The sequence below is a fragment of the Pezoporus occidentalis genome, unplaced genomic scaffold (assembly GCF_034315485.1).
Source record: "Pezoporus occidentalis ecotype Australia unplaced genomic scaffold, CSIRO_AGI_Poc_V1 ctg149, whole genome shotgun sequence".
NCBI classification, from domain to species: Eukaryota; Metazoa; Chordata; class Aves; order Psittaciformes; family Psittacidae; genus Pezoporus; species Pezoporus occidentalis.
In genome coordinates this window covers 1,292,456-1,301,757 of record NW_026913305.1, presented here as the reverse complement: position 1 = coordinate 1,301,757, position 9,302 = coordinate 1,292,456, and the positions used below count along the sequence as shown (strand labels likewise).

General features: G+C 38.7%; 1 long non-coding RNA gene across 1 annotated transcript; it reads right to left on the bottom strand.

Annotated features, from left to right (window-relative positions):
• Positions 1 to 1,497: 1,497 nt before the first annotated feature.
• LOC134159592 (uncharacterized) lies at positions 1,498 to 8,251 on the bottom strand. The gene is made up of 3 exons (XR_009963193.1): positions 5,711 to 8,251; positions 3,905 to 4,035; positions 1,498 to 2,095 (listed from the first exon to the last, which is right to left on the bottom strand). It is a non-coding gene; the product is annotated as an uncharacterized LOC134159592 (long non-coding RNA).
• Positions 8,252 to 9,302: the final 1,051 nt, after the last annotated feature.

The following is a 9,302-nucleotide window of genomic DNA, read 5'->3' as shown; positions in this document are numbered from 1 at the left end:
ATCACATTTCAGAAAGTATGGGCTATGATTTTTGCAAATCTCACTATGAGGAACCCAGCCTACCGACAAGAGAAACAGAAAAGATGCTTTCAGAGGCATCTCTCTTTTAATAGTGAATTTTATCCAGCAGAACATGCTACTGTGCACTAGGCGACTGCTTAATTAGCTGGTCCAGCTGAAAGGCAGTGACTATCTGAGGATGGCAATTTTCCTTGACCTCATCAAGATGGCTTTGAATTCAATCTTAAAAGCTCAGCTTTCTGGTGCAAACCAGTTGTCTTGGCTCCCTCTATGGTCAAAGGAAAGGAATAGGCACTTCTGGATGGCAACTGATCTCATTAATATCAGCTGCCTATCTTTGGTGGATTAACACATCTTGATCCCCAGTGACTACAGAAGAAACCTCTATGAGCAACTTAGACTGGAACTCAAACCTTCAACAGTCAACACCAGGTGAGATGAATTATAACTAGGGGTACAGCTGATATGTATATTTAAAGCCAAAGTATAACTGTGCCCATTAATTCAGTCACATGGGTCAGGTTTCAAAAATCCAGATAAGCACTGGAGATTTGAATCAAGCTTTATAAATATCCATTTCATATTTGTGTCAAATGTAGCTATAAACTGAAATGTGAGAGCCTTATACATATATTAGAGCAGAGTTATGAAAATCAATAGCTGAGAGGGCAAAATGAGGGGTGTATTTTATAGCTTTCCCTTGGGTCAAGGGAGGCATGGAGCAAGCTTGCAGTTTGCATTATGCCTACAGCCCTCTCCAAGAAAATGGGAGGATGGTTGTTCTCAGTTTTTCAGCTTTGGTGCAGAGTCTGCGTAAGCTGTAATTTGAAAGTAATTGTGGTAATTGATGTAACTACAAAAGTTAACACACACAAGCTTAATTTTGTTCACATAAAACTGTGCCAGTAATGGCACCATTCATCATTTTCTGTTAAAACAGTAACAGGTGTTAATCTCCACTCAGCAATGGGTGCAATGCAAGTGAGCAGTAAGCAAAGTGCCAAAAAAACCCCACCACCAGAGCTATCACAGAAAAAACAACTTCTAATAATATCTCTGTAATTGGACTCAACTGAGAGTGAAAAATTATTTGACTTTTTAGTGACGGGGATTGTTAATGAACCCATTTTTTCTCTTCCACCTTGATTACCTTTCTGTAGGAAGATTCATTTTAGCTCTGTACAATGTAGTCTGGAGTAATAGATGTCCAGCTGCTGTAATCTTGTCAGTCCTCCCACTTGCAGAAAAGTAATCTTTTTTTTTCCTTTTTTTCTCTTTTGATAGGCTGCTGAACTCCTACCAGGTTTTCAAACATAATGGAAAAGAGTGCAGAGTAGAATTTAAATAGGACTGTAACAGCAGTTTTGCTATTTTTTTAGTTTCAACAGCAACCTTATAAGATTTTTAAGTGCCTTGCACATCCTGTCCTCCCAGGTTTCTGGCTGTTATCTCTAAGATACCCTTGGCACTTGCTACACAATGATACCTTCTAGACCAAGAGGATAGCCAAAATCTCCAGTGTGTTTTGTTTGTGCAAGCTAGTTCATCCAACAGCACTCAATTTCTCTACAGGGCTGATTTTAAGCATGTAACAAAACATTATCCATTGAGTGTATACATAGGCTAGTGTAATGCGCAGTTAGCTCATGCTATGTATTTAGGGAGAGTTCAAAAGATAATGCCAGGTGCATTTGCATGGTTTTGCCTAAGTAAAAGCATGTGTTTGTGCTGTCTGATGCCCACACTTCAGTTACAAAAAGGCTGCATCTAACTGTGTGCAGCCAAAACCCATTTTGATTCAAAATAAAGTCCATGATCCTGGTCTTGTCTGTCCTATAGCACACACTGCAATATTTAGTAAAGAGCAAGGTTGGCTGCATGATCTAGCTCTTGCTCCAGCTGATGAGGGTACTTACAGCCGTGTCTGGAGTAACTGAGTCAGGTAAATGCTAGCACAACACATGCTCAGTCAGAAAAATCAGGTGAAATGATGGAAAGACTTTTTTAAGGCAGGAAGTTGCCTCAAGGTTCAGCAGATGAGTCAGCATTTGGGTAGCTCCATGCTTCTGAGAATCTGATGGGGAAAGAAAAAGAAGAGCATAATAGAAAAGATTAAAACAATTTTCCAAAAGCAATTAATCATAAATTAATCTCAAAGTATCTTACAATGGAAGGCCTATCTTTCTCCCTTTTACAATAGGGCAAATTGAGTCACAGAGAAAGGATATGACTACATATATAAAATTTTGACTACATTCTTCAGAGTTGCAAAGGATTTCCTCCTAATATTAATGTTGTGTTTTCTAAAGATGACCAGAAATCAGAACTTCCAACTCAATGGCTCTTCTGGAATAAAAAATTAATTATTGCGAGGCTTAAACATGAGCTGAAACATTAATATATATATATGAGACTGAAAGCCACAAAACATTATGGCTTACAGCCAATGAAATATTCTATTTTGAATGTTCTTCATCATTGTGTTATGCTATAATGTTAAACAGGTATAATTAGTAATATGGTCTAAAAATCCAATAGGATTAATTAAAATGATAAAACATTTCATATTGTAATGTCTTTCTTATTAAAAGAAATTGAAAGAACAGTGTAGGTCTCTCCGCATCAGCATTGTTGTTTATATAAGCACATTTCTGCAAAATAATTCGACTGTGAAACACTACTCTTCATAGAAAAGGGTTCAGTTTAAACTTTGTCTGAAGTCTTGTGTGTGTTGATATTATATTGGGTGAGTTTTATGCTGTGGAATTACTGTCATGTCCAGTGACATCAGCATAGACCATGCCATTAATTTAGGGTTCACCTCTCAACCACAAGTTTAACTTTCTGGGTTGAAGGGTTGGAGAAACTTGTTCATGTTGCTAACATAAGATGAATGGAGATTTAGGCTGTTGAAGCATAAGTGCTGTTTGGAAAAGTTGTGCTATTTACATTATCCACAAAACTCTCTGATACACAGAGATATGGATGAATTGCTATGTATACATCTGATATAAATACACCACATTAAAATACTGTGTACTCTATATCTGCTTGTCAAAGTGAAATCTTGTAAGACAAAATTTCAGGTAACAATTGTACACAAATGCTTCAACCAAGCAGTGCGCTTTGAAGAATGAATTTTGTCCTAAATGGCAAAAGGAAGATGGCTGTTAATTTATCTAAAGCTGCTGTAATACAAACTAAGCTACATATTTGCTGTCAACATCAGTGTCTGAAGATGCATGCAGTGATACAGAAGCAGAAGGGAGAAGCGCAGCTGGCTCAAGCATAGCTGGCACCTCCCTGAGAATGTGCCAAAACTCCCCCTGCCACACACAAATCTCCTGGTGCTGGAGAGGATCAAGAATCCAGGACTAAACACTGGCAGCTACTTATCAGCAAATGAGTTAGGGACACAAGATATATAAGCATATAATTACATTTTTTTAATTCCCATAATACAGACTGCTGGTGCACACAGCACTCTTGGAAAACCAGAAAGGAATTGTGTAGACTTTCTGACTGCTGGATAGAAAAGCTGACATAGTCACAATGATGGCATTTGAAAAAAATCACAAACATAGCAAGTAGCTTAGAGGAAGGCTTATAGGAAATATAAGAAAGAAAAAAAGAAATCATTGCGGTGGAAACACATTTTTTGGAGCATAGGTGTCTAATAAATAACCCCAGGTCTCTTGATTTTATTAATGCATGGCTCCTGGTCATACCTAGGGAGTGTCTAGGTATGTCATAGGCATACAGTTTGACGTATTATTAGCAATGAACCTATTGACATGCAAAATAGATGTTCTACATGCTTCAAATACTGAGCTTCTGTGCATTGAAAAATTCAGCTGGTTTTAAAGTATTAGCGAAAACCAACCTTTGTGCAGCATTACTTCTGGTGTGAAGTGATGTGGCTTCAGTTTCAGTGAAGTGGTGCCTGCGTGGAGCAGCTGGCATGTCTGATCTTCATGCATGGTCTCCCCTTGATTTTGCTGGATTTGGGATCAGCTGCAGAGAGCACATGTATTTGGGTAATGGATCTGCCTCATTTGAAATTTCAGGCTTTGAGAAAGACCAGCAGCTAAGCAGCGCACCCAGAAACTTTAGCAGGAAATGGAAATTTTTGCAACACACAAAAAAATGTGCATGGGTTATGTTTTTCATATGAATATAATCAGATATTGTAGATATTCCTTCACCTGCCTAGCTGATCTTTACACATTAATCAATGAGTGAAGGCTTTCCCAAGTGATCCTGGTTTTGTTTGTTGGGGTTTTTTTTAATTAATTAATTTATATTTAAAAGAACTCTGAACTGTAAAATCAACCCATATATTTCTTTTATCACAGATCTTATTTAGAACCTCTTATCAGTACTGAAGATTTTAAAAGGAGAACTAAAAAAAATTCTTATTGTGCTTGAGAAAATCATTAAATGCAAAAAATGTAAATGACAGAGATAGCCTTACTGCTGACAAACCAAGAAAACCCAGGCAGGAAATGTAAATTCTACAATCCCTTTCAAGAAAAGACACCCTCCACCCCCCCAAAAAATAATAAGAAGAATAGCTCATTGCTCATTTTTACCCAATACTCTATTAACATAAATTGCATGGTAGTGGAAGGGTGCATTTAAATAGCATACTATGATAGGCACACAACTTTTAGCTTTATAATTATTTTTAATAAAGGAGTTTTAAATGCCTGTAATTTTAGCTGTTTATTTCACAATTTGCATACTTTTCTTATGCCTTTTAACTGCTGAATTTGTTTTGCCAATTATTATTATTTTTTTTAATAATAGGTTTCTGTGCACAGGTAGATTAACTAAAAGAAATTATGTGTGGGATGCGAGTTCTTATTACACAAAATGTTTCTATCCCTCTGGCTTTAGAGATAACTTTCCAAACATAAATTGCTTCAATAATTAGTTTTCCTGAATATATTACATATTATTGCATAAATTTGCGGGGAGCATTTATTGTCAGAAACACAGAACACATATACAGAGAGTCCTAGGATTCACAAAACTGTTTAGTCCAATTTAAAATAAAACAACAATATAATCATTTTGTACAGTTCTGAACCTTTTCAGCTTGGATATGTTTTAATGCTTTGTTTTTTATGACTAAGTCATCTTTAAAAAAAAAAATAATATAAGTTGCATGTTTCTTTATGCCATTGTGGCTTAGCTCTTCAAATGGGGTAGTTCTAATTCAACAATTGCACTGACTGTCCTTTACATGTCTTAAGACACAAGTACAATTTTGCTTCATTTCTCATTTTACCATTTGCAACAGTTCAATGGATCCAAAACTTATAAAATTAAGAAAAAGAAGTCTTTTATTTTTAATTAATTTATTTTTATTTTGACCATTGCATCTATTTTTATTTTTTTTTGGCAGAGTGAGGTTTAAACTTGAGCTGAAGGAAGCCCAGTGCCACACAGCTGGTTGCGGCAGCGGCCAGACCATTGCTGCCCATAGGAGAGTAATGTCCTGCAGAGCCCCACACGGCTACTTTGCTCTACCTCAGTGTGCAAAAAAGAAATTGATAAACTGAAATAGAATTACAGAGAATTTAGTGACAGAAAAGAAGGAAGATGTTATTAGATACAGAAATTTGGGAGGGAAATGAAGTAACATTGAGGACCCTTATTTAGCCTACTGGAGTCAAATGGTTACCCGACAGAAATCCATGGTAACTTTTCAACAGCCTTCTGTGGGGCCTGGATTTCATCTTCTCCAGCCATGAATGCCCTACAGGAAATATTTTTGTCTGTGAGAAGAGAAAAGAAAAAAACAATGCAAGTATTCCTAGCACACACAGTGAATGGATTAACGACATTAAACCCTTCAGAATACAATTAAATCCTGCATTTTATTTTTAAAAATAGAGCAATCATGTTGATATGTGCATCTAAGGCATTTCTTCCTTTTTCTAAGAAAAAATAGTGCTCGATGACATCACCTAACAATGCATCGCTTCTCAGGGTCTTGTGCAGAATCTTAATGTTTACACTAACAACATAATTTAAGAAAGTATCTTATGTAAATCCTTGAATCTCCTAGGGTCTAGGAATGAAATGTAATGCTAATTTGATTTAGTAATTTGTTCTCTCTCCCCAGAAACACACAATTACTGCTTTTGAAAGGCTTTTTTCTTTTTCCATCACGCTAGGACTAAATTGAAAGTTGAGTCGGCAGCAAAGCCCAGGCTGGGAACATAGCAGACCTCTGCTACTCAGCCTGTTACCGGCCAGAACATACAGTGCTGGGAGATTTATTTCTGAAGACGGAATGTTCATTATCTTTCTTTTTTTTTTTTTTCCTTACAAAAAATAGAAACAAAATAAGTCTTCTTGAAATTCCATAGTTGCAATAATCTGAACATGAAATGTGAGCTGAAAGTAATGTGCCTCTCTGTGTGTCTAGAAGAGAGAGGGCTTGTTAGCTGTATGCATGTCTGTTTGCAGGAGAGAAAGGGGGAACTTGTGTATGTGTGTGTGTACAGTAGTGTAGAAATAGTTCATCAAATGAGTGGTTTCCTGTTCTGATCTGTAGATTTTCTTTCTTCCATGAAAGGAAGTGGAGATAATTGATCTGCCTTCCATCAGCACATAAAAGAGATTGTCGGCAATTTGCTTTCTGCAGGGCTACTTAAATACATGGTGATGTAGCAAGCAGAAAAGATCACCCACAAATTCTGCAGCAGTCACATATTCATGGTAGGCACACCCAGGGCACTGATACATTCCGTCATTTGCAAAGTATGACCTTTCTTTCTCTCCCTCTTTCTTCTCCTCTAAGGATACACGCTGTCCCTCCAGGTTCTGCAGTCTGGGTTTGATTAAATAATTATAAACTTCAAGCAGCAGATCTATCATTTACATTCCTGAACATGCCAACATGTGCCTTTTGTGGGGATGCCAACCAATACCAAAGCTTCTCTCATTATTGTCATTGAAAATACAGTGGTTCAATGTTTGTGCTATTTCCTGGATTTTGGCGATATAATGCTGCCCAGCAATTTGCTGCTAGTGCCAACAACACTAAAGAACTTCATAATAAATCCTTTCTATATTTACTCAGTCCACCACTGTGTCACTGAAATTAGCATTTTACGATCTTATGCTCCAAAGCACCTATTTTCTTTCTTTTAACTCCATGCTATTATGAATCCTAACAGAAAATCCATCAAAGCATGGTTTGCTTCAGCTTTTCTGTATAACGATTGCTGTCAGTCATGTTTGTTTTCTGAAAGCATGTGAAGTTTGTAGCTTCATGGTAGATGACAGTAAAGATAAACCAAACTAACAAACAAGACGGAGTGTTTAATTTAGAGACGTTACAAAGAGATTGACTTAAAATGTCGGCTACTCCCACTTCATGAAGGCTAAAGTGACCGAAGACAAAATTTACAAACAGAGAAAGATAGCACAAAGTAACAGGACGATATCCTTCTCTGACATCCAAATGGGCCAACTTCACTCATCTGAGTGACAGGCAGAGTGAAGAGAGAGGTTTTGACTCCACTGAAATGTCATGCTAATGGAATAAAATGATAATCAGTGCAGGGGCTTTAGCAAAGTGCAGCTCTCAGGAATACTCCAGCCAATTCATTACAGAAACTGTGAGATCGTTGGGGCTCAAATAATGTCATTATCTGGGTAATCCAGCCCTTTGCTTAAAATGGTAAGGAAGAGAATAAAACAGTGCCTTTTGCACTGAAATCCTCAGATGGGCACTCCCGTGAACCCTCAGTTTGGGGTCCTGTCCAGGAGGTCAATATGGGGCCAAATTCCACTCATTTGGGGTGGAATAGGGAAGAACCGAGCCGGGGAGCAGTTGGTATTTAAAAGACTGAGGAAAAAGTGAGAAGCAAGGATTTTCTAGGAAAAGGAAGAACAGCTTTGGTAGAAAGGAGAGAGAGAGAGAAGAGAGAGTTTTGCAGTGGGGAAAGTGAAAACAATGCTTTTGGGAAAGAGGAGTATGACTGGAGAAGAGGAGGCCTGTGAAGAGACACACTGTGAGACCCACAGTAGTTTTATTTCTTGCTTGCTGAAATAAGCAGAGGTTGGTTTTTTTTTACTAGCAAGAAAAGCATCATTGCTATCCTTTCACCACCCCCAGCAAGCTCAAAAGATTTTGCTGAATATTCTGGCAAAATAAAAACCCCTCATACCCTAGAACAGAGTATTTTGGAAATGTGCATGCGTGCACGCGTGGAGTCACGAGGCTGGGAGGAAGCTGCTCTGTAATCTTAGCCCTCATGGCAAAAGCAGCTCCCACAGCGCTGTGTGATGTGGGTGCACGCAAGCTGAGTTACAAGCTTTCCCAGACACAACCCATCGTTATGAAAATCTCACGGCAGAAGTCATTGTGCCTGTCCTGTCATGCCCCCTTACAGCGGTAGGAATGCCACGGTTGCACCAGAGCATGAGGGCCACTGCAGGGACCCAAGAGGACAGGCCACGCTTTGAAGGATCTGTTCGAGCATTTTCATTAATCACAGGGTATTTTGAATAACAAGGATGCTTGCAAGGAAAGTAAGATACTGCATGGCAAAAGAACCCACTATCTGATTTACAAAATGAAAGACACCGTTATTTGTCTCAGCAGCTTGCAGTCCCGACACCCCCCTCCTTTCGGTGGAGGCCCGCAGGGTTTACAGCAGGGTACCAGCCACCAGAGGACACTGCGGCTTCTCCGGGAAAACAGTGCTCTGGGCAGCACGGGAGCACCGACAAGAGACTAAGCCGAAGGAATCCTAAGGCTGAAAACCAACCTGATCTTCAGGTCAGACCCAGAGCTATTCTGTAAACACCTTCCAGGGCATGATCTATGGTTTGCTTTTCATGAGACAAGCTACAAAGCAGGGTTTTCTTGTATTGTGTTGTACGCCCTTGGACTAAGCCACCTATTAAGCTGCTTGCTTAAGCGTGGTAATGAGACAGGCACATTTGATTACAACAGATAGAATGTTTCAGCTGGTTGAATTGTTAGGGCAGTAACCCAGCTTTTACTCTGCTTTGGAGTTTTGACATATTCATGCAGCAGTAAGTGCTTTTTGTAACTTTAGGACCCCGTGGGTAATGGCAGGGCACAGAAAACAATGAAGACAGGAAAGAAAAATGTTAATGCAGTGCTGTTTGCATAGACAGCTAGCTGTGTAGCTGTATATGTAGTTGGCTATATGTCAAATGTCACACATGCATTAGGTGAAAACATGGGACCAGGTATACAAAACTGTCCAGTTGGTGCCTCTGCTGGGGCC